Genomic DNA, 27087 nt, shown 5'->3' with positions numbered 1-27087 from the left:
TGTGTTTTCTACAAAGAGAGGTCCCTAATAATAAATACATGCATGCATACAGAAGAGAGAGACAGAAACAGAGAGACAGCAAGAAAGGTATTCCTTCAAGGCGAAAAGAAATATAATTAATGCAAATATTGTCATCCAGACTTCTGTTTTATTTGCTATTAAATTTGTAGTTTAAAATCAGACAAATGAATTCCTGACCTGGAATGGCATTTTTGGAAAGATACTAAAAAGAAATCGTGTGGTGTTGCAGGTGCTGAGAGTTGCAAGCAAGTCAGTGGATGTGAAAATGATGAGTATCTCGACCCTTAAGATTCCCTTTGAATCTGAATATTTCCCCACCCTCTGTTGCTATTTGGAGTGTAGATACTCCCTATGTTCTACTCATTTATCTTTGTTCCCCATCAGGCTCCTCCCTTCTAGACTCAACTTCTTAGTTTTACTAAAAAGCTTTCCAAAGGTGAAGTTCTAAGATAAAGACTCAAATTCTGGAATTATCTAAACTCCATAACACTGAAGACATGAAAATCCACAGAGTCATAGTTCTCAGGGGGTTGATAAATAGCACTTTTATTCTCACCTTGGTTTTCTGGAGTGTTATAGTAAATAACATGCTGCCTTTCTATAGTTACTGTCTCTGTCTCCTGTGTTTCTAGGGGCTGACGAAACCAGACATCTATATTTTTTGTTTTGCATGATTTTGGGAGTCAGGTGGATCTATAGGTATACAAATGCATTATTTTCTATATAACGTAGTAAGTGCAGCCTAATAAAGTTTTTCTAGAGGCAGCGTGACAACCTCCATAAAGTACATTTAAAGAAAGAAGCTGCTTGGAAGTCTGTTTTTAGCTGTTGAAAAAAATAATGGACGCAGCAAATAAAATGTTAGAAGAAATTTACATAAAAAGCCACCCAATCTTTCTCCCCCCACACAGCTAATTCTGCTATTCTCCGCGCAGTCTTTGCCATTTTACAAAGCCATCTTAATTTAAATGCCATTGTAGTTTTTGCTTTCTAAACTTATAAACATATCGCCGGTTTTCTACAGAACAAACCAATTTTGTTCATTGACTGTGAGCCTATCATTTAATTACCATTGATGGCTTCAGTCACGACGATTTATATTTTGATAATCACTGTCCTCTGAAGAATTCAAACTGTTTTAAAAATAGCACCTTGACAACCACATCATAACTCAGAAGTCTTCCTAGTGCACTCAGTGTTCCATTTTTATAGATGGGGAAACTGAGGTTCTGAAGAGGATATGAGACTAGCCAAGACTGCTCTTTCTTGGCAGATGCAGGACTGCAACCCGAGTTCCTGGAGCCCCAGACCCAGTCGCAGCTTTCTGCCCAGCCACCGCAGGCTCCTGTCGGCCCCCAACACCTCGGTTCCATCTTGGGTGGGTGGTGGAGTGGGGTGGAGGTCACGGAAAGACAGTATCTTGCTTATCCGTTTTCCCACTCAAGCGGACCAGGCAGGCGCTACCTGCCTCTACACAGGGCTGGTTTGAATAGCAGAATGCTAACCTGACTGCCCAGCATGTGACTCCTTTTCGGTCTTGGAAAAACTGTTCTTTACTTCATGGGAAGCTGAGTCCCAGTACTGGTGCCGACACAGCGGCAGTGCTGAGTATCGTGTGGTAGAATTGGAGGCTCTGTGAACAGAGTACGTACCTTGAGCAAATTTTACGGCAGCCAGCCAGCTCAAAGGGCTGCACCATGACTCTCCTTGAGGTAGTTCCCTGGGGTCCTCTTGGCGCTTTGGGGTGGGACGGGGGCCTGGAGGAAACCCAGAGCTACGTGACTTTCAGAGACATGGAGTCAAACCGGAAGCCAAGTCCTCTAAACACCAGCACGATTCTCGGCAGCTGGGTTCATGCATGAAAGGTTTTCCTCTGGGCCGATAGAATTGGTGCAGTTCACATGGTCACAAGACATCCTTTCTTCTGGGGCACGTCGTGGGCCTGCAGAGCCCCGGGGGAGGCGTTAAGAAGGCGGATGGCAGGCAGCAGGGGTCAGACCGGGGGAGTTCTGGAGAGTTCGAGTTTCCCTGAGTGCCGCCTGAAATGCTGGTCCTCCTCGCTGGGGTTTCAGCTTCCCAGCTGTCTACAAGCGAACCAAGAGCACTTGCCCTGCTTCCCAGTGGGCCTAGGAAGCCCTCCTGTGCAATAATTTGTAGTAATGGCTGAGCACAGCTGCATTTGAACTAATGACCTGGTAATCTGCACTAGAAAGGTCCGTATCCCTTAACAAATCCCCGGAGCCTCGCCATCTATTTGGCTTGTTGCTCTTCAAGTTTCACATCGTTTTCAACATGTTAAACCACCACTTCAAGAGTATTATTGAGTCTGAAGGATAAAGCAGCCCCTGAGCATGTTCCGTTCACCGCCTTTGCTCTCTACCTTTCATTTCACAGCTCGCTCACCCAGAGCCAGCAGGGGTGTCGTTGACGAGGATTCAACGCTGCTTTGCTCATTGGGAGGATCATCTGCTGATTATCTATAGAGAAATCAGCACTTGGAGAAATGCATTAAACACTTACACCCGCACAGACAATTCTTCATGAAAAGTAGTGACACGGCATCCTACAAGATTTCAGAAATGTACAGATGGCTTCTCCTGGACAATCAAGCATATGTCAGGAATGTAGACAAAGCAGATTTTATGTTCACAACATTATTACTGCTGCCAGCAGCGTTTGTTTAATACAGAACCATCTGGCAAAAAAGAAAAAGAAAAAAATCACCTTACTTTGCTTCATGAGTAATGTTGCACTTCACTGCATGCTCCTGGAAATTGATAACCACAGCAATATGCTGAAAAATGTGCATTTCCTTCTTAGCCTTCCATCCACCAATATATGATTATAAATAGTTACTGAACCAGATGTATGTTCATTAATTGTATATTATCTACTAAAGAAAACCAAAAATTGGGTAAAATCTGACACAATTAGAATTCCTGGATCACTTCAGAATTTTTTTTTAACTATTCTTGTTTTTTTATCACTTTATAGTACTTTATGGATTTAAAGACACCAAAACTTATCTAAAATCGGACACAATTAGAAATCCTAGAATATGTCAGAATTGCGTTTTTCCTTTTTATTATGATTGTCATTTTTGCCACCTCCTGGTGCTTTATGGATCTGAAGGCATTAAAATCTTCTACATTCTATCAAAATTGACGACTAGCTTTTTGCTCTAGTGTAACTCTGCTTGAGGAATTCTCTGGTGGGGAGTGTCTGGCAACATTGTTTTTTATCCTGTGTACTGATATTTATGACAAGACTGAGAAACAAATGTGCAGGGTGTCCAAACTCCTTCCCTTCACCCATACACGCATTGATTCCAAAAGAAAAGTGATGTTCTTGCTCTTGCTGTTTTGCAAAAGACCTAAAAAAGAAGATATTTTGCAAAAAGTTTTAATAATCCTTTGAGTTTGGGGGAAGAGGTATAAGGGCTTGTAATGAACAGTTTTAAAACAAACTGACAAATAATATGTACATTCAAGTAGCATCCTAAATTTGAAAGTTCCAGATAGAAATTTCCAGTAGTGGTTAACAGATTAGACCTCTGGAGTCAGACTTCCTGAGCTCAAATCTACCACCCATCAGCTGTGTGATCTTGGGCAAACTATTTAACCTCTCTGTTGGTCTGTTTCCTTATCTGTAATCAATAACAGTAACCTACCTCAGAGGCAGTGAGATTAAATGATGCTGTATATTCAAAGTACTTGTAACAGTGTCTGTCATGATATAATAACTCAAGTAGTCACCAATTTTTATTGTCTGTGAAACATGAGGATGAAATGCAATACTTTCTGGGCCGGCCCCGTGGCTTAGCGGTTAAGTGCGCACGCTCCGCTACTGGCGGACTGGGTTTGGATCCCCGGCGCGCACCGACACACCGCTTGTCCAGCCATGCTGAGGCCGCGTCCCACATACAGCAACTAGAAGGATGTGCAACTATGACATACAACTATCTACTGGGGCTTTGGGGGAAAAAAAAGGAGGAGGATTGGCAATAGATGTTAGCTCAGAGCTGGTCCTTCTCGGCAAAAAGAGGAGGATTAGCATGGATGTTAGCTCAGGGCTGATCTTCCTCACAAAAAAAAAAAGAAAGAAATGAGATACTCTCTCAAGTTCCTTTAGATTCTAAAGCTAAGATAGTAATGTTGTTATTATGTTTTATGATACTTGCTACTTGGCCATTGCATGTCAACACTGGTAGACATTATAGCATACTATTTTCTATAGCTATCATTCCTTCATGCTATTTGCAATTAGCTAGCTTTTTTATACTACAGAGCACCAAATGTGCTGAGTCATTCTGTCCATCACATTGGCAGAAGCTCCTGAAATTATTTTATATCCATTCTTCAGTAAAATACGGTTCGCCCTAAAACACAGATAAGGTAGTGCCATATTGCTTTCTGCTATATTTTACGCTGTAAAAAATTTTTTTCTTTTGCTCTCATAATATCCAATATCTTATTCCGTGTAGGGGGAAGTAATAGCATTTTTTCATGCTCATATTGAGGATGCTAAAGCATTCTATGATTAATAAATATACCAGGCTACTATGAAGGTCCCTTTCATTTAGAAAATCAAGCAGAGACACTATACCCTCAGCTACAAATCTTTTATGGAAGTAGTTGGCAATTTGATAATTAAGTAACATGACAGATAAACCATGAATTGGGAGATGAGAAATTGTAACTATTAGAAGGCAACAGCCTGACCATAGGAATCACATGAGATACTTGTTAAAAATATAGATTCCCAGATCTTTCTTTGGAGCTCTTGGGTGGGGCCAAGGAATCTGTATTTTGGTGAGTGCTCCAGGCTGCCCTTATGGCCAGGTAGGTTTGGGAAATACTGCAATAGTCCAGAGAACAGATCACTGGAACCAGCCCTTGAGAGTGGCAGTGGGGATGGAAAAGAGGGGGTAGAGACAGACACACGTAGAAGTTAGAATCACTATGCCCATTGACTATAATATTCGTATTTCTATGTATTTCATTATTGTGTTACTACTTAAAACATATTTAACGTCCACTTCAGAAGCATCATAAATTTGGATGAACTCTTCTTCATCAAAAAAGAAACGTCTTTTACTTTCAGGATCCTTAAAAGGAGAAACTTTTTTAACTCATTTAGAAATCTTCTTTAATTTCAGAGGAACAAAGCAATGGAACATTAAATGTCATTACTTGTCCAGAAAATTCAATTTAACAAATGCTTTTTAAGTATTTTTAAGGAACCATGTGAGGTGCTGCAGGAAGTATAAGGATGGAGTCCTTGCCTTCAATAAACTTTTGATCTAGCAGAAGAAAGAAGAAAAAATCCCAACTAACCTAAAGAAGGATAATGTGAAAAATGGAAAAGAGAGCTAAACAAACTACCATAGGGATCCCAAGAAAGGAGAAATTATGTGTTGTTCAGATATTAACAAAAGTCCTCATGAAGAAGGTGTTATTTGGAATGGTCAGAAAGACAGGGAAAATTTCAATACCTATAAATATGGATGGAGGACACCCCAGGTAGAAACAAACTGCATGAAGAAACCCAGAGAAAGGAAGGCAAAGTGTGGGCATAGAATATTATGACTTTTCCAGTTTGATAGAGAATAGAGCCCATAAAGGATGGTAGTGGGTAACTGTGCTTACAAGGAGGCAACACCACTCAAGCTAAGACAGTTAGGCTCAACTCAAGGGCAGCAAAAAGTCATTGAAGGTTTCCCTAGAAGGGATATGATTGGGATTTTCTTTAGGAAAATGTACCTAATGATGATCAGGAGGATGTATTGGAAGAAAGGACCAGAGCTAGGGTGTTTCAACTTCATGAAAGAACTCACATTTTCTCCACATTCAAGGTAATTTCTTTCATGAAGTTGAAACTTGCAAATAGTTAAAGGCACTTGTTCTCAAGCTTCAGCATGGTCAGAACCATCTGGAAAGCTTGTTCACACAGATTGCCACAATTACAGCTGGGGACTCAACACTCCTCTCAGAAATTGATAGAACCACTAGACAGAAAATCAGCGAAGAGAAGAACTGAACGACACCATCAACCAAGAGAATCTAAAGGATATTTATAGAACTCTACACAACAAGAGCAGAACATACATTATTTTCAAGTGGCCGTGAAATATATACCGAGGTAGATCATATGCTTTGTCATAAAACAAACTTCAACAAATTTAGAAAAATTGAAATCATGCATATATGTTCTCTGACCATAATGGTATCAAACTAGAAATTAATAACAGAGAGACAACAAGTAAATCTCCAAACACTTGGAAATAAAACACACTTCCAACTAATCCAAGAGTGAAAGAGGAAATCTCAAAATAAATTTTAAAAACTCATAGAACTAAATTGAAAGTGAAAATACAACATCATAAATTTGGGATGCAGCTAAAGCAGTACTGAGAGGAAAACATATGTTTATACTAGAAAAGAGAAAGTTCTCAAACCAATAATCTAAGTTACTATCTCAAGAAACTAGAAAAAGAAGATAAAAATAAACCCAAAGCAAGCAGAAGGAAGGAAAAATAAAGAAAAGAGATGAAATTGAAAATAGGAAAACAATAGAGGAAATCAATAGAGAAAAAGCTCTTTCTTCTTTTTTTAAGCAGTAAAGTTAACAAACTTCTAGCAAGACTGATAAACACAAGAAGAGAAGACACAAATCACCAATATCAGGAAAGAAATAGAAGATTTCAACACAGATGCTGCAGCCATTAAAATGATAATAAGGGGGTACGACAAATAGCTTTACGCTCATAAATTTGACAACTTAGAAGAAATGGACCAATCACACTAAAAATTCACAAACTACCAAATCTTAACCAAAACAAAACGGATCTTCTGAATAGTCCTATAACCATTAAGGAAATTAAACTCATAATTTAGAAGTTCCTGTCCCCAAATTCCTGGGCCTGGATAGTTTCAGTGGAGAATTCTACCACACACTTAAAGAAGAATTCATACTGATTTTATATCTTTTTCAGAGAAAAGAAGAGGAGGGAACAACTCATTTTATGATGCCAATATTACCCTAATACTAAAATCAGACAAATAGCACAAAAAAGGAACCTACAGACAAATATCTCTCATAAACTTAGACATAAAAAAATCTCAACAAAATTTTAGCAAATTGAATCCAGTAAAATGTTAAAAGAATTATATATCACAACCAAGTGAGATTTATTCCAGGTATGCAAGGCTGGTTCATTATTCAAAAATCAAACAATGTTATCCAACAAATCAACAGGCTAAAGAAGAAAAATCATATGAACTTATCAACTAGTGAAGGAAAAGCATTTGACAAAATTTAACACTCATTCATGATAAAAACTCAGCAAACTAGAAATAGATGAGAACTTTCTCAACTTGATAAGAGCATCTACAAAAAGATCTACAGCTAACATCATACTTAATGATGAAAGACAATGCTTTCTCCCTAAAACTGGGAACAAGGTCAAGACGTCTTATTACTACTCTTATTCAATATAGTTAGCTCAAAGAGGATCACAATCTTAAATGGAAAATTATAAAACTTTTAGAAAAAAAGTAAGAGGAAATATTTGGGACCTAGAGCTGGGAGAAGAGTTCCTAGACTTAGCACCAAAAACACAATCCATAAAAGGAAAATTTGATAAATTGAACTTCTTCACAATTAAAAACTTCTGCTCTGCAAAAGACCCCATTAAGAGGATGAAAAGATAAGCTACAGACTGGAAGAAAATATTTACAAATCACGTATCTGAAGGACTCTCAAAACCTAACAGTAAAAATCAAACAATACAACTAGATAGCAGGCAAAAACCATGAACCAACATTTCACAAAAGTGGATACACAGATGGCATATAAGCACATGAAATGATGTTCGAAGTCATTGTGCTATTAGAAAAATGCAAATTAAAACTACAATTAGATATCACTACACACCTAACAGAATAGATGGCTAAAATTAAAACAGAGGCCAGGAACTGGATCACTCATACATTGCTGGTATGAATACAGAATAATACAACCACTTTGGAAAACCATTTGGCAGTTTTTTTAAAAACACTAAATATGCAACTACCATATGACCCAGTGCTTGTACTCTTGGGTATTTATCCCAGAGAAATGAAAACTTGTGTTCGCACAAAAGCCTGTACAAGAATGTTTATAACAACTTTATTCATAATGGTTGGAAATTGGAAACTACCCAAATGTCGTTCAATGAGGGGATGGTTAAGCCAACCGTGGGGCAGCCTTACCGTGGAATACTACACAGCCATTGAGAAGGAACAAACTGTTGATTCATGCCACAACCTGGATGAATCTCTTAGATTTATACTGAGTTTAAAAAAAAAAAAGCCACTCCCAAAATCTTACATAGTGTGTGATTCCATTTATATAACAAATATAAACTTATAAATAACAAATAAAATTGAAATAGCAAAATTATAGAGATGAAGAACAGATTAGTAGTTATCAGGATCGGAGTGGAAGGGAAGAGGGTGGGTGTAGCTACAAAGAGATGACACAAAGGAACCTTGTGGTAATAAAACAGTTCTGTATCTTGATTGTGATGGTGATTACACAAATTTACGCATGTGGTAAAGTTGTGTAGAACTACACACACGCAATTGACAGCATATAAAACTTATGAAACCTGAATAAGCTCTGTGGATTGTCCCAATGTCAATTTCCTGGTTTTGACATTACTCTAGTTATACAAGATGTTAGCACTGGGAGAAACTGGTGAGGGTACCGAGGACCTCCCTGTACATTTGTTTTATGCAACCTCCTGTGAATCTATAATTGCTTCAAAATAAAAAGTTAGAGAAAATAAACTCAAGTATTTTTACAAAGGATGAGGCACTTATGAAAGTGAGGCTGGAGGATTGGGTGGGGTCTTTCACTTTTTACCTCTGTACTTCTATAATTGGACGAGGTGAATATTTAATAAAAATGCAAGTCTCAGAGGGAAAAAACACACAGATGGTGAGCTCCACTCCTAGAATTTCTGAGTCAGTATGTCTGGAGTGGACTTAAGAATGTGCATTTCTAGTCAGTTCCAAGGTGAGCTGATGTTGCTTGCCTGGAACCCACACTTTGAGAGTCACAGATTAAAGGAAATAGATCAATTCACTCCTTGCTTGTTTGGTCTGATCTAAAAGGGCTCCTTAATCTAGTGGTTAGATGGTTGCAGAAACAAATCTGAGCTGTCATCTTAAATTTCACAGAGGCCATTTCTCTCAAATAGGCGTGTCCGTTTAGATATAATGTCTTTCAACCCAATCAAATGGCTACTCAATCGGGTCCTGGAAAATAAATAAGTTAATTAGAATTAAAATTAAATTAAATCAGTTTGTAAAAGGAGATATCCCCATCTAATCTATATCGTGAAATGAATTAATTCTTCTGAAAACCAGGCAAAAGCAGCCTTTGTGAAAATCTCCCGCTCAACCTACGCTTGGCAACCCAGAGCTTCATATTTTCATATCTACCTCCTATAAGAAGGACACTCACCATCTCACGGAGACAGAAGCCAAGTGTAGCTCATTGAATAAAATGTTATTTTCTTTTTCGGTTCCTTTCTCAGTCACATTTCATACCCTCTTCTCAGAATGTTTATCACCACCAAGAGTCATATTTCTGGCCAGGGACTCCCTGTTGAACAGGCAGGGGAGAAGCCCCATAAATCAGAGTCCGAGGTCCACATGCAGCCTTCCCAGCCAGTAGTGGGGCCCCTGAATAGTCTTCAAAGCTAAGTACTTCAGAGCAGCACTCTTAAAAAGAAAGATCCAATTACTCAGAGCTGGACAGCATTAGAAATACCCCAAATTCCCAAGTGAGCGGACCCAAAGGGGCTGTGAATAGTTCCTTTGGCTTCTCCAGAACCCTGGCCGGCGCTGATCCAGTGAGTTCAAGGAAAACAAGCCTGTCTGCAATGCTGGCCTTCTCTGGGTGAGAACGAGGTACCCACTGGAACCCGAGGAGATGGAAATAAAGTACAAAACCATGGGCCTGTAATTATCAGTAAGAGATTGTGATAACTCAACATAAGGAAGCTTGGCATGTCTGCAGCACTTTTGCTCTTAAAAATAACAGTTTGGGGGCCGGCCTGGTGAAGTGGCAGTTAGGTTCACGTGCCCCACTCCAGTGGCCCCGGGTTCGCAGGTTTGGATCCAGGGCGCGAAGGTTGCACTGCTTGTCAAGCCATGCTGTGGTGGCGTCCCATACAAAGTGGAGGAAAATGGGTACGACGTTCACCCAAAGCCAATCTTCCTCAGCAAAAAAAAAAAGACCAGGATTGGCAACGGATGTTAGCTTAGGGCTAATCTTCCTTGCGCGCGCGCGCACCCACACGCAAATAAATAAAGTAACACTTTGGAGCATGAACAAATTCTTCTGAATATACCTACATCCTTACCACTCCAAGTGTGTTCTTCAGACGATCACCTGGCATCACCTGAGAGATCATGCAAACTAAACATTTCCAGACCCACCCAATCAGAATCCGCATGTTAACAAGATCCCAGGTGATCCGTGGGCACATTAGCCTTTGAGCAGCTCCAGGACTAAGGCAGTATAAACCTGTTAATTACAGCGGGGGAGCGGCTAGGAAAGGGGGGAATATAGAGGCCGGGATCTCATGAGTGATGAGGTCACCACCACAAACACTGCAAGACCACACTGGAGAATGAAGCCGTGTAGGCCAGGCCTGAACAACCAGGAAAAAGGCCATAACCTGAGACACTCTGCCCTCATAAAATGCCCACAAAGGCTGGAAAGCTCTGAGATTCAGTACTCAATTCAAACCTCACATGTCCCAAAGAAGCACTAATTCAACCCCACTTACTGTTTCCTAACTGAATTTCTTGTTTTCCAAGTAACTGGTAGTTGGATAGTTTGCAGAGGTTTATTGTTGGGGAAAGTTTGGAATAACCGAATAAAATACCAGGTGAAGTATTCTGGAAAGGTGGTAAAATTTACCCCAGAGAATCATTACGATTGTTGCTTGTTCTTTCTTTGTTTTCAAACCTCTTATTAGTGATGATACCATAGGCATTCACCAAGGAGAGGCTGGGAAGGAGAGATGGTCTCTAGGGACCTTACTGGAGTCAGTGCATCCTAGCGGGCTGAGTTTGGTGGTGTTTAGAAAGTTTCTTGCTGTCTTACTTTCTCTGAATCTTGTGTGAAACCGCAGCCTTGTAGTAATCATAGTAACCATAAGTATATCTTGAACTACTAAAGTTTAGGTTTTGCAGACAGTTTCAGCATTCAGTTTAAAGCATTTTATCTAATTACACAAAGATTTTTAAAATATATACTAAATGATGGTTCCAATATAAGATTGAGCTAACCTTACAATATCCTTTTCTTTTGAAATGATATTCTTTTGATAAGAAGATAATTAATTAGTCCTTTTGTGTGTGTGTGTGAGGAGATCAGCCCTGTGTTAACATCTGCCAATCCTCCTCTTTTTTTACTGAGGAAGACTGGCCCTGGGCTAACATCCGTGCCCATCTTCCTCCACCTTACATGGGATGCTCCCACAGCATGGCTTGCCAAGCGGTGCATCGGTGTGCGCCCGGGATCCGGGCCACCGAACCCCCGGCCGCCACAGCGGTGCGAGCACACTTAACTGCTTGCGTCACCGGGTCGGTTGCTAAATTAGTCCTTTTTTCTCATAGATAACTATAATTGTGTAAAATATGGGGGAACTTTTTCTTACTAATCAAGGAGAATTGAGGTCCTATTTGCTCAGGACTTTGCCAGAAGCCATATTCACATGAGCACCTTGCTTTTCATGAGCTTACCATCTAGATGAGGAGGCAGACATAAAAATGTGAAATATATTTTACAGGAAAAATTGATGGAATTTTAAATTAGAATATCAGGGGGCAGATAAATAGATCTTGCTGAGAGATTAGAAGTGCTACTGACAGAAACTAGAATGATAGGTGAGGAAAGAGAGGTGGATTGTGAATGGGAAGATGATGGACTTGGCTTTGGACCAATGAGTAGGAGATGGCCATAAGGGACGGATTGCTACAAGTCACTGTAAAGTTAAGTGTGAAATGGACACTTAGTACTAGAGGAACCGAAAGGAGGAAACTAAACGGACTCCTCAATAATGAGTAGTCACTCAAAGCTCCATGTGTTTATGACTTGTATCGAACCTTAAAAAAGAGATGAATTCATTCAAGGTGAAGTCGAGTCAGATAAGGGAGGGTTGTGAAACTACAGTGGACATTTTAGATTTGAATGAGTAGGAAAGATTTTTAGGAGAGAAGTGATGAAAACAGTGTGTAAAAAATTTTGGATCAAGAAAAGTTTTTGTTCAAGGCTTCCAGAGTTAAAATCCCTGTTGAGAGGGACAGGTAAACAGTATATTTCAAAGAAAAAATAGATAAAACTTTGAGTCAGACTATCAGGGAGTTGGCGAAGAAGAGAGCTGAATCTGACAGGGAGATTGGTGGTGCTAGTGAAAAAGACTAGAAATATAGACGGGGGAAGAGAGAAGGATTGTGATAGAAGGATGATGAACTTGGCTTTGGACATCAATAAGTTGGAGGTGATAATGAGATAGCCAAAATGGAAATATGTACATGGCAGCAGAGTCAGGAGTAGGGTAGGAAGAATGAGGTGCCTAGGGTGCAAAATTTAAGACAGTCTCACTCTCAGGTCTTGGGTCACATAACCCCGAGACCAAGTGCCTCCCTAAATTTTGTATCTAGGACTTCAGTTGCTTCATCCTAGTCCCTGCTCTGCTGGGGCTGATGGAAATACGGAACTTGAGTTTAGATGAAAAACAAAGTTGGAGATACAGGCTTGGAGGTAAGCAGCATAAGAGCCAGTGTTGTACTTATGAGGTCTTCAAAGTAGACACCAAAGAGAAGGAAGGACGTAGGCTGAGCCTTAAAGAACTCTCCTTTGAAAACCAGAGAAGGAAGAAGAGCAAACAAGTCTAACACAGGAAAGGCAATGGAGAAGTTAGGAAAATGGACATTTCTATATAAACACAGTAGATTTAACAGATGCTCTTACCGTTACTCCCTTCCAAATCACCACTGAAATGGTCATGAAATAATTTTTGAAAAAGCATTCGCTCACAAGGATTAAGAGAACAGGCGAAGGGGCCGGCCGGTGGTGTAGCAGCTAAGTGCGCGGCTCAGCTTCCGCAGCCCGGGGTTCGGATCCCGGGAGCGCACCAACGCACTGCTTGTCAAGCCATGCTGTGGCGGCGTCCCATATAAAGTGGAGGAAGATGGGCACAGATGTTAGCCCAGGGCCAGTCTTCCTCAGCAAACAGAGGAGGGTTGGCAGATGTTAGCTCAGGGCTGAACTTCCTCACAAAAAAAAAAAAAGAGAGAACAGGTGAGGAGAAGACAAGTGATAAAATTGTGGAAGCTTGGAAAGCAGGTGGAGAAGTCCTAACTGTCTGGGCAGACTCAAGAACACAGAAACTGAAGCCAACAGTGGGGAAATGCCTGGGAGCAAATATATTTGTACCACAGAACCCTGAAAGGCTCTGGAGTTGAAGCCTTTGATACCTCTGGGGGTAGGGATATGGGTGAACTAAAAACAAAAGGATTGGTTAAAATTCTATATATTCTATAGCAGTTATATACAAGAGATTCCCTTCCCCGGCTAGTATGGTCAGGCAATACCCAACCTGTAACCTGGCAGAATTTGAGAGGCCTATTCTCTTGAAAAGTTGAATTAGAGTGACTTTGAACACAGGAATGCATATCACAGCTTAGCATAGAATTTTCTTACTGAAAACAGAAGGACTAAGTGCAAGTCTACATTTGGAACACTACCCTTCCCAAACTGAATTCCAAGAATGCTGGGAGCCTGGCTTATATCTCCCAGGCAGAATTCCTCTGAAAAAAAACTGACCAAGCTAAAGAAAAGACCAGTAAATGTGAACAGCTTCAGGCACTCCACTAATGAGAGAATGTAGTCAGGTCTCCTAATAGTGAAGCCTGGTCGTCATCCAGCACTGGTGTGCACACAGTCAAGTGTTGAATATTTCCTGAAGCAGAAGCGAAAGACATGAGGTTCCATATTAAGAGGGCTCTTCAAGTACCCAGCACGGTAAATAAAAAAAGGCTGGTATCAAAGCTCATAATCATGAAATTTCAGAACTCTGGAAACAAAGAGGAAATCTGGGAACTTTAATGTAAGGGCCACACACAAAGGATGGCATATGAAGTCTTAATGGCAAAGTTGGAAACTAGAAGACAATGGAGCAATGCCTTCAAAATAGTGAGGAAAAATTATGTGCATACAAGAATTCTATTCTCAGCCAAACTATTGATCAAATGTAAGGATAGAATAAAAACATTTTCGGAAATACCAAGACAATAAAATCATCTCCTCTGCATTCTTTATTAGGAAGCTAATAGACCAAAAGGTGATAAAACGTGAAAGAGGAGGATTTGGGTTCCAAAAAACAAGGGATCCAACACAGTGAAAGGCAAGGAGAATCTGTATGATGATGGTAAAGGGAGCTTCTTGGGCAGCACCCATGAGCCAGTCGAGACTGGACCAAGGTGGTGAAGAGCTTCTAGAGGGATGTATCTAACAAAAAGGTTACCTGATTTGTTTGACTGTACTGAGAGCAAATGTACCCCTTCGTCCAAGATTTGGGGCTAAACTAGAACAAAAATAGAAAACTAAGCAAACAAAAAAGAGAGAGTTATTACTTCCAGGGAAAACAACAGAGTAGACAATAAATACTATCATATCTGGCTCAGCTGTGAAAAGGATGTACATAGTCATAAACTTTGAATATTGATCTCACCAGAATGAATGAAGGTGTCTGGAGGGAGGAATGGGGAGAAAGCCAAACCTCATCATTAAAGGTAGGAAACTCACAGATAACACCTAAAGCTGAAAACAAAATTTTTTTAATAGCAGTGTAAGGATGTTATTCGGAAACACAAATACTAGAACAAGTTAGAAGAGTTACAAGTGGTTGCCACTGAGGAGGGCTCAGGGAGTAAAGGTTGAGTCAGGGGCTGCTGGTCTTAACTTTTAGCCTTTAAAATAATTTGCCTTTTAAAATTGTATCTATGTACACCTTTATACAAGTTTTAAAAATAAAGGGACAAAAATAAGTAGAATCGAGATATCAAAATAAATCCATATTTTAGAATCAGATGCATTTACGATAGTGAATGCATATTTCAAATTTAATGACAAAACTTGTTAAGCAATCTGTCAAGTTTTACAATTTCAAGTTAATATACTTTTTTAAGGAGGAAAAATGAGAGGTTTGTGACAGAATTATATAGCCACAGTATTAAAAAGTGGTTTTTAAGATAGTTTCAATTAAGTACACTTTAAAATTTTAAGTATTTTATATTCTCTTTTATAACATATATCAATTGCTCTTTCCCAAGTATGTGCTCATTCTTGTGAATATTTAAGAACAACACTGGGGAGATGATGTGTAAGTACAAGATCCCCAGTCCTCAGAGGTTTAAAAAATGCATTTCCCGTGTTTTCCAGACGTCTATCTAGTAGAATCCTTCATTGATTTTTTTTTCAATTCACTATCTGAATAGTATATCTCATTTGTAAATATGAGTATCTCCAAACAGTGGCTCACAACACATTTCAACTGAAACACATAGACATTTCGGCAGGACAGAAAACTGCACTTTATTCAAACAATAGATTAGAGATGAAATAGTGGTTTTACGGTTGTTTTTGACATTTAAAAAGGGCTGAAGTATTTTTATCCCTTTGCTGCCTGTTGTTTCTCCAGATACCTAATAATTTTGAAGAGAATATTCCTGCACATTAAAGGCACTGAAACCCTGTCCGATGCAAGGTGATATTTTCCTTTCTATTTTTCATTTCTGGATGCTGGTTCCAGTCAACAATATAATCATTTTCTCTTATTGATTTTCTTATAAAATGTATCCTTGTTAGGTTCATTGATGACTATACATTACTGAGGCACCTGATAAAATTTTGTTGTGTTATTACCACAGCACGGGAAATGCTTTCTGCTGGATGAAAATAACTGCTTCCCAAGGTGAAGATGAAACTGAGTTTAATGCAGAATTCTAGAGAATGGCATCCTTATTTGAAAACTAATCATCAAGATCTCCCACCTTCAAATCAATTCAATATTATTCTCTGCTGAGAATGTGCACTGTATCATTCTAGCTTGACCTCAGTTTTCCAATTAAAAAAAAAAAAGATGAATTTTCCCACTTTAAACACTTAACAATTTAAAGCTGTAGGTCTTCAAAAGAATTCTGATTCTCCCATGACTGGCCTGCTCAAGGCACCTCCTAAATCACTCTAAATAGTTTTTGGTGGCCTGTATCTGATTAACTAGAACTGATTTGGGCTGGAAGATTTGTTAAAACAACTCACGTCAATAGTGACTTTTCATTTGCAGGGTTGTATAAATACATAATCCGTAGTTATTTTTCCATTTTTATTTGGGGGTATCATAATAAAGTATGGTCTTACTGGGCCCTCCTTTTTACCGAGAAATCCTGAGATCGTCTCTCATTTTACCAGAATGATAAGCTTCCTGAAATTCCTAAAGCACTACATTGACAAAAACAACAAAGGATACATTTTTTTAAGTTTATTCAAAGGTTATGGATTATTCCTAGGAAGTCCAACTAAAAAGGAAATAGAATGTTAATTGTCACTTAAAAATTTGATATGACATACTCTTCCAAGATCATTTACTTTTTAGTTAAATTTCATCTCAGCCTGTACTGTTCCTAATGGAGTAGCTCATGGAGATACTGTTTAAAAAAAGAAAGTAAAATTTTCTTCTTGGTGGGAAATGATTTTTAAAAAGCAATTTCATATTTAAAATTAGAATGATTGTTAAATTTCAATAATAAAATTATTCAAAGCCCCACATAGATTAGATGACAGCAAATTTATGAATAAAGCTAATTTTAAAAATTAGGACACTTAGAGCTAGCACTTTGCTACATAAAAAATGGCATATGATACTGCAATACTTTCTAATTCAGCCTAATCTGAGTTAGAGAATGTTTTAAATCAATGTCATTTTATTTCTTTAAATCACACACAATAACTCATAAAGCTTGCAAAGCACTGCTAATAAGAGATTATTTAGGAACCTAATCCGGATTAACAAATAGAGAAATAATTCATAATTAGCATGCCAATTAAACATGACTGGCTGCTTCCCCAGACTTAAAATAGTGTGTACACTAACTCTCCTTTGTAGATTATTAATTTGCTTGACAAATCCTTTCTCCAGTCTTAGAGGCCCCAGTTCCTGTCTCGATTATCAGAGCTCTTCTAACTACAGAGGTTTGACTCTAGTTTATAGGCAGTATACCGGCTAGATTTTCAAACAACCCACTTTTGCTCCCGATTACCCTACTATCTTTGGCTTAAACTGGAGGAAGTTATTTGTATATCTGCAAGCCTGAGTTTCCCCACTTCAAAAGTGGGGCCAAGGGTCTGCGCGAGTTCAAGTGAATCAAGTGTTAAAATGGAATTTGATCCTAAATAAGATGACCAGGCAGATAGCGGTTTTCTCCATAAATCATTTTGAGGGAGTTCTGACCACAATAACGACCCACTTGGCCATTGGATTAAATGGACGTAAACAAAGCTACTCTTTTAGCCGTTCTAAAAAATATGCACTTAGGGACTTATAAAAAGCATATTTTTATTCCTTAAATCATTTTTAAAATAGGCTGTGAATGAGAATCTTAAAGTGCTTAAGAAAATATTATTCATTCTGCAAAAGAGTTACCCTGGCCTAGAAGGCAAACTGGGTCGCTTGGGACTATTTTAAGACTGCAAGCAGGAGGAGGCAGAGGTTATTGCCCTCCTCCCTCTATGACAAGCCAAACCTCCTCAGACTTGGCCTGTCCCCTCCTGAGTCGGGTTGGGCCATCCATTGGGACTTTTGCAGCCTGCACATGACCAAGACTTTTGATTTGAACAAGGCGGAAAATCACAAAACTAAAAACAAATTTGCAGTAAGGAAAAAAAATGTACTTTGCTTTCCAGATTTTATTTTACAACATTTATTCAGGCTTCTCTATGATTTCAAGCCCCACAGCCCAAAGGCATTAAATTGTATTGAAGCTTAATGGCCTGAAAAGTTTCCTTTTGAATTAAAGCACATCCAGTCCCAAAGGGAGGAGGGGAGGGCATTTGCAACTAATCTGAAAATTCCATTTCTGATCCTGGACTTAGAGGACATAAAAATAGCCAACAGAATATTTTCAAATCACATAGGGGAGAATATGGTTTCTGGGAGCTGGGTTTCTATACCAATGCCTAGTTAAGGGAATTTTCCATTAGTGTAGAATGACCTGTAATATAAAGAGGTTTAGATGGGCATTGAGAAGAAAAAAAATAAGCTACATAAGCTTGTTCAGACTCTGTTTTCACCAAGTGATTCATTTATTGTAGAGGCAAATTCTAGGACCTTTCATTTTATAGATAAAATGGGGACCTTGTTTCCAGACCAGTGGGATCCAAAATAGGAATGATGTGCTGAGTACAGGTAGGAATTTTAAATTTTTTTATTGATGTGTACTACTTAGATCACCTTTAATTTTCTATTTAGTGTATGTAAAGGACATGTAACATCCCTAAATTAATAAAGCTATCTATGTTGGGGTGCTTAATTAAGTAAATCCAGAGACAATTTCTCTAGACACTATACCTGAGGCACAGTGCAGTTGTTCTAAAACTAAGTGAAGAATCCCTTGAATGCTGCAGCCCCCATGGCTGGAAGAACTTGATCGACAATAGCTCTACCCGTTGGATTTTCTGTTACTGCAGCCTAGTCTTTTTGCTTTCACTAAAAAAAAAAAAAAAAAAAAGAGCTCCTGTGCATCGCTAACAATGGGACTGTAACAAAAGTACAAACGGCAGGGATCTTGCCAATCTTTGTTATCAACTGTCGCTGTAAAATGTGTATGTTTGTGTTAGTGCAAAACAGAGAAACTGACATGACCATGTTCCATTTGATGCCCTGTTTATCGTGGTGGCATAGATTATCTCAGGAACAGAGATAGAGAAATACTATCAAAGTGGACATTTTTTTTTCAAAGTGGACATTTTTAATATCAACTTCAATCTGCTATTTTTGTATGTGTGTGTGAGGAAGAGCAGCCCTAAGCCAACATCCATGCCAATCCTCCTCTTCTTTTGCTGAGGAAGACTGGCCCCGGGCCAACACCCGTGTCCATCTTCCTCCTCTTTACATGGGACGCCACCACAGCATGGCCTGACAAGTGGTGTGTCGGTGTGCGCCCAGAACCCAACCAGCGAACCCCCGGCCGCCGCAGCGGAACTCGAGCATCCAACCGATACGCCACGGGGCCGGCCCATCAATCTGCTATTTTTGAAGAGCTGTTTCTGTCTCCATACAAACAGGATATCAAGTATAACTTTCTTTTGTTGATTCACTGTCAGTGTTTCCTCCTTTGAGTGTAAGTTGCCTGGATGGTTATTTAGCAAAAAGGAGAAGGGGATAATTTCTGAGAATCGTAGATTCTGTTTCTAAGCTTCAGGATGTTCAAAGGAAGAAAGAGAAACACACACTACTATTTAAGGATTTGGAAATTTGATTTTTAAAGATCTAGATGACTTAACATTTCAAAGTAAGTGAGAAATGTCCACCCTCCAAAAAACGTACCTTCACATTAAAGGATTCCAAGGATCATTGCCCAGGGACATTGTATTTAAACAGCCTTTGCTTTTAAAAAATTTACATTCTCATGAGGTTTAATATATCATACTTTTTATTGAGATATAATTGACATATAACATTATGTTAGTTTCAGGCTTACAACATAATGATTCAATATATGTATATATTGTGAAATGATCACCACAATAACTCTAGTTAACATCCATCACTACATAGTTATCAATTATTTTTCTTGTGATGAGAACCTTTAATATCTACTCTCTTAGCAACGCTCAAATATACAATACAGTATTATTAGCTATAGTCACTATGCTGTACATTATATCCCCAGGATTTGTCTATTTTATAGCTGGAAGTTAGTACCTCAGTATATTTTGGTTTTTTGGGTTTTTTTTTTGGTGAGGAAGATCAGCCCTGAGCTAACATCCGTGCCAATCCTCCTCTTTTTGCTGAGGAAGACCGGCCCTGAGCTAACATCTATTGCCAATCCTCCTCCTTTTGTTCCCCTTTGTCTCCCCAAAGCCCCAGTAGATAGTTGTATGTCATAGCTGCACATCCTTCTAATTGCTGTATGTGGGACGCCGCCTCAGCATGGCCGGAGAAGCAGTGCATCCGTGCGTGCTCAGGATGGAACCCTGGGTCGCCAGTAGCGGAGCGTGTGCACTTAACTGATAAGCCATGGGGCCAGCCACTCAGTATATCTTATTTTAATGACAAAATGCCTAGCAAATTCCTCCAAGTCTCAAGGAAAACTAAAAACAATCAATACGATCAATTTGCTTCAAGGGTAACAACTATACCCTTTCCTCGGGACATTTTCCTCCTTGCTCAGACGGCCAAACCCTCACAGGTCTCTCTGTTACAAACTCTCAGACCTCTTGGAGACCCTTATCATACCTGCACTGAAATAATTAATTGCACACTTCTGGTTTTAAGATGTTGTAGGTTGACTTTTCTGTTCCCCCACATCACTTCTGAAAACCATGCCAAAACAATAAGAGAAACAAGGAACAAAAACACGAGCTCCACCTTTGATGAGACTAGGAGTCCTCTGAAATCTCCAGCCACGATATGTACACGTGGAAAGCAGGTGGAAGGTGGTGACTGACTTAACTGAGTGGAAATAGTAAAAGCTAAGTGCCTGCAAAGGGACATACTACGGAGAGGTCAGCCAACAGAATCCCAAAACCATGAAAGCATCAGGAATGGGAAGCACCAGGTGCCAGAGAGGGGGGAATTAAAGGCCTGGTGAAACCAGCGTGTTTGGCTGACGTCTACATATGGAGCAGTTGTTCACGCCTCCCCTGTCCTGTATCTTCACTTCCACCTGCAAGGACCGGAGATGGGAAGTATATTCTCTGGAGAAAGAGAAAGAGACTCAGGGACACGAGACACAGCAGGGAGCAGTGGGGAGATGGCATTGACTGCTCATCTTCACATTAAACAATAAGATGCCAGGCTCTTCTCCCACCTTCCTTCCAAATGCAACAGTCAGATTTACACACACTTAACAAGAGATTCTAGCCCCTTGATGGACAGCCTCAGAGAACAGACCAATAGATAGTTACATTTGGGGACTTGTCAATGAAAAAAGCAGTTCATAGTCTGGTTATTGTACAGTGACTCTCACCAACTGACAAGTGCCTCACATACAAACAGCACCTCCAATCTTAAATATGTACCACACTATTTTCTCAGCAATTCTCCTTTAGGAATTTTTCCTATGGGAGCAATCAGACAAGTGGACAAAGATGTGTATACAACAATGCCTACTGCAACATTACTTATAATAGTTACAAATTGGGAACCTACATGTTTCCAACAGTAGATGATTGGTTAAATAAATGTTGTAGCCATTAAAAAGGGTACGGTAGGGCCGGCCCCATGGCTTAGCGGTTAAGTGCTCCTGCTCTGCTGCTGGCGGCCTGGGGTTCGGATCCCGGGCGCGCACCGACGCACCGCTTCTCCGGCCATGCTGAGGCCGCGTCCCACAAACAGCAACTAGGAGGATGTGCAGCTATGACATACAACTATCTACTGGGGCTTTGGGGGAAAAAATAAATAAGTAAAATTTTAAAAAAAGGGTACAGTATGTGTATCGACAGGGAAAGATACTAACTGGCCTAGTGATGCTGAAAAAAGGAAGGTTTCAAACACTGTATGTTATAATTCCACTTATACAATTACGTATATATATGCATAAAAACATGAAGGATTTTTTTTTCCTGAGGAAGATTCGCCCTGAGCTAATATTCACTGCCAATCTTCCTCTTTTTTTTTTGCTTGAGGAAGATTAGCCCTGAGCTAACATCTGTGCCAACTTTCCTCTATTTTGTTTGTGGGTCGCTGCCACAGCATGGCCAACAAGGGATGTAGGTCCACGCCTGGGATCCAAACCTGCAAACCCCAGGCCGCAGAAGCAGAGCAGGCGGAACTTTAACTACTAGGCCGTGGGGCTGGCCCCCAAGGAATTTTTTTAACAGTGGTTATCTCTAAGAGGTAGAATTATGAGAGAATTTTCATTTCTCTGTATTATTTGAATACTTTATCAAACTTATATCAGAAAATCAAAGATAATTCTTGTTTAGAAAATAAAATGTTACAAATAATTTTAAATATAGCCCTTGCCCTTAATTATAAACTTACAGCCAAGAAGTACCAGACATTTGAGAAACATTTCTGAAGGAGAGAAATCTAAACCAATAAACCTGGTGGAGGGAGGAAAGGACATTTATGGTAAGAGAAACAAGGCAGAGAGCAGAAGAAAACATCTGAAAAACTACAGTTAATATCCTCAGGAGAAAAAAGAGAAAATACTGCATCCATAAAATAAGAAAAAGCTATAAAAAGAGGATAAAGAACAAGGAAGAGCTTTCAGAAAAGAAAAAGTCCAGTAGAAGGACTGGAAGATAAAGTCAAGAAAATCTCCTAAGGAAATAGACATTGAAAGAAAAATGTAAGAAAATTAGAGTATTGATGTAGAATATTGAACACAGCTGATAACTAGAACTGACAAAAAGAAAGAAAAGAGAAAATGGTTGGGAGAAAATTCTCAAATAAATAATATAAGAAACATTCCCAGAACTGAAGTTTATAAATCTGAAAAATGATAGGCCCTCTGAGAGCCTAGTATAATTAATGAAAAACGTCCACATCAGGAAATTTTAGACGCTAGAGATAAAGAGAAGCTCCTCATAGCTTCCAAATTGGAGAGTGGCAGACCCGCACACACAAAGGATCAGGAACAAGAATGGCATCAGACTTCTCAAAAACTACACTGGAACCCAGAGGACAATGAAATAATGAAGATAATTTTCAACTTATAATTCCATATCCAAACCATCATTCCAATGTGAGGGCAGAATGAAGATAGCTTAAGAGATGCAAAATATCAAAATAATTACCTCTTCTGCCTTTTTTCTCAGCAACTTTTTTTCTCACAAAACAAGTGAGCAAAACAAGAAAGAGGAAAACATGTACTTCAAGAAAATAGGGAATTCAATGTAGGAAAAGGCAAAGGAAAATCCCAGAACCATGGTCCTCCAGAGCAATCAGTTCAGATGAGAGCAAGAAGATCCAGGATCCAGGAGAGATGTTTCCAGGGAGAAAAAGTTAGTGGGGAGGATGTAGGGAGAACGTGATAGAGTATCAGATAGATGAACACTGAGGGAAACTGGACTGACAGACCATTAAGAGAGTATGGAAATACATATGAATGGGCGCAAAAAAAACCAAGTCCAATGAAACTCAAGGGAGTCAGTAACTCCAGGGAAAGTGAAAAGTTACCTGATAGAACAAATGTAATCATGGCACACTGCTTGGCCCAGACAACAATATTGATAGCCATAATTTTATAATCTCTGAAATACTGATCTAACCAAAAATAGTGGAGAAAGACTGGAAGCTAGTGTAAGAGAGCTAAGTGCTCTCTGCTGGAGTAGATATTCAATAGGTGGTGAGTAAAACTGATGACTCAAGAGAGAACAGCATCCACTTATTTAGAAACATGGAAGTCACACCAGAAGAAACAACTAAAAGAGCTGAAAATAGTTGAAGGATGGGGGACAGAGCTTTATTACATAGTCAAGGAGACAATTCCTCTTTGTGGAAGACTTTTATAGCCTTTACCTAAGAAGGAACGTCAGCTCTGATATTCTACTACAAAGTGCCTTAATTCTATACTTTAAAAAGTAAATTATCATGTCTTTGTTAAACATTTAATATCAAAAGACAAAGAAATTCCTCCCACCTTACCCCTTTCATCACAGGTCTGCAAAGCCCTCTATGCCAAGACAAATTGGATCAGACTAGACACTCTCCTGGCCTGAAAAAATACAGACTGTCTCCAACTTGCAAATGGATTTGTTTCAGAAATTCCTGGGCCAGTTGTTTGGAAAATGGAATGTTTTTTCCTCCCCACCCCCATCCCAGGAGACATGTTTTAAATGATTCCTCATCACGGGATTCTGGATGGTGGCTTCCTGAGGTCAAAAAGCAGAGAGATGGGATGGGGGGAACCATAAGTTAGATGTAGATTATTGTTAAGATTGAGCTTTTGTGTTGGATGGTGGGCTGATGGATACTTATTACTTCATAAAATTATATTAAGAAAGTAAACAATAATAGCAAGACCAATGATAAGAATGTGTCATGAACCAAAAATTATCAGCCCATTTCTATGTACCTGAAGCCCAATGGAGACAAAAATATATTAGCCCAGAATCCTGTTAACTGGTGGTATAATAGCTAGCACGTTTGCTCATATATTCAGCAATTACATGCCATAAATAGTTACTAAACATCTCCTAAAGGGTAAGGCACTGAGCAAGTCTATGGTTACGGTAATCATAGAGACACGGCCCAAGGCCTGTGGGTATTGGAGAATGACCTTTATTTTTCAGAATTCAGAAGTTATATTTAAATACATGGACCATTGCAAATGTTTTTAAAACATACACATAGTAGTTCCCTTATGCATGCCATTACTAGTCATTAAACAAAAATGAGAGGCGATAGTAAAACAGATCGGGAAAAGTATATTTATTTTATCGTGATTGTTGGCATTTGTGAAAAGCAGATTTAATTAGGAATATGGAGAGTTCCAAGACGGTCCAAGCAGGTTCTGAAGGGACGCCAGGGCCCTTTTGAGACCTGGAGGAGCTGATGAGGCTAGTCCTTCCCTCTCCCTTGACAAATATGTCCTTGAGCTCTGCTTTAAGCTTATTAGTCAAGATTAGGGACGTATTTAGGTCACAGATATAGTGAGTACATGTAAATACTGAGAAGGTAACTAAAGTCTCTAAATTCTCTCCAAAAAGCAATTTTTTCCTATTATTTCTTGATTCTTCCTCTCTTTTACACACATTCTTTTCCAGAGTTTTTCTCTAGTTCTCTTGAGTTGCTTTCTCTTGTTCTAAAAATGCCTCTGCAGTTCTCGAGTACAAAATGGGTTTTAACCCAGAGAGATTCAGGTTTAACACCATACACCACCCAGCTCACAGACTACACACGCACACACTCACCCCACATATATCTGACAGCTCCAAAGCCAGCAGGACCCTGCGCATGGCAGACCCAGACCTAAAGGTCACGGTCATACATCAAGGGCCAAGGCTTCACACCGGCTCATTCAGAGAAAATCTACTAACCCTGCAGTTACACCTGTGCCAGGGCTGGGACTGCAGGCAGATGATGCCTGGTTCCTGGTCCCCATATGCACAACCTCATCCCCCGGTCGTCCAGAATAACAATGCCGTAGGAAAAGGCAAGGTCGTTAGAGGGAAGGTTGAGGAGGAGAAATTTCTCATTATTCGAGTAACACTTCCATAGCACTTACTCTTTGTCAGGTCTGTTCTAAGTGCTTTACAAATATTAACCTGTGAAGTAGATACTATTATTTACATTGAAAGATGAAAAGAGGGAGGCCAGAGAGGTTAAGTAACTTGTCTAAGGTCACACAGCTACAAAGTGATGGATTTGATCCAAGCAGTCTGGCTCCAGCGTCTATGTCCCTAATTGTGACTCTGTGCAACCCTGAGAGCCTGAGCTAGGAAGCCTACTCTCTATCTTTCTAGTTCCTGGGATAATTAATGAGCTGCTTCGTTATCAGAAGGAGTAAAGAGTGGGTGGGGACAGCGCTTGGGATAGCCCCGCAGAAGGGGCAGAAACTAGAACTGGGGAGTCAGGGAAGGAGGGTCCAGGCCAGGATCTTTAGACGGTGACAATCGGGTACTCCCTGGCTGGGACATGCTTGGGGATGGAAAATGCTGGTGGCCGGGGTCAGGGGGGTGACTCTGGGCCTGGAGGCCACTCATCAATAGGAAATAAGCCAGAAGCGGGGGGTAAAGGCTGCCTGAACTGACGAGAGGACACAGGCTCTCTGCACGTGGAGCACACTGGAAAATGAAGCCAGATCACGCTCATCACAGAAGCAGAGAAGCAGCATTTACAGACCTTGGCTTCTTTTCCCATTCAGCTCCGTGATGTTCACAAAAGGCGTCCTATGAGGAAGGCATAACATTTGACAGAGTGAAATAAGGAATACGGCCCAGATTTTTTTCATTTCGGTGGAGCCTTTCCATTTAACTTGATTGTTGGCATGAGCTGTTTGGTGGGGACCTCAGCCCAAGGGCACTTGAGGGGGTCGGACAGCACAGTGTCCAGGGCCGGGAGCAGCAGGCTTCTCGGAAGCATCACCAGTTGGAGGAAAAATAAATAAATAAATGAGGCAAAAAAATACAGAGGAGCCAACATTTGTCAAGATAAAAGAAATCTACAATAGGAAGGTCAGTCACTCTAAGAATAACTGTCCTGCAAAAACAAAACCAGGCCAAATATAACGTCTCCTACCTCAGCCAAAATCACCCGCCTTTTGAAGTCAGTGTTCTGTTCCGGTATTTTTTTCTCCTTTATTCCCTATAGGTTCTTCTAAGATAGGCCATTCTCTGTGAGAAGATATATGTGATCAAGGTTTCATTTGACGTCTGTTTGCCAACTATTAAATTTGCAGTGGTTATTTTTAGAACAAAAGATAGTTTAAGAAATAATTAGGTGCCCATGTGTGACGCAGACTAAATGGCGGCAAATGTTTTTAGGATTATGTCTAAAAAGTTCCAACTGACTGAAAAGTAGGAAAAATAATGTAGACTTGAAGTTTATTAAAATGATCAGATTTTTTAAATTCAGCAATATAATGTTTTTGTACCTCAATTTCCCCATTTCCATGCCACACTTTTGTTTGCGCAAAAGGACTCACTCCCCTGACCCCTCCCTGCCCCCAGTCTGCGAGGCCAGCGTGATCAGTTGGTTTTCCAGGAGTGGTGATGGATTTGCTCTGGTCCACCCTCACCCTTTCTCCTGTTTCCTCCCGTGATGAATGGACA

The sequence above is a fragment of the Ceratotherium simum genome, chromosome 9, assembly GCF_057802395.1.
Source record: "Ceratotherium simum simum isolate JZ-2026a chromosome 9, ASM5780239v1, whole genome shotgun sequence".
Classification (NCBI taxonomy): domain Eukaryota; kingdom Metazoa; phylum Chordata; class Mammalia; order Perissodactyla; family Rhinocerotidae; genus Ceratotherium; species Ceratotherium simum.
This window is presented reverse-complemented; position numbering follows the sequence as displayed.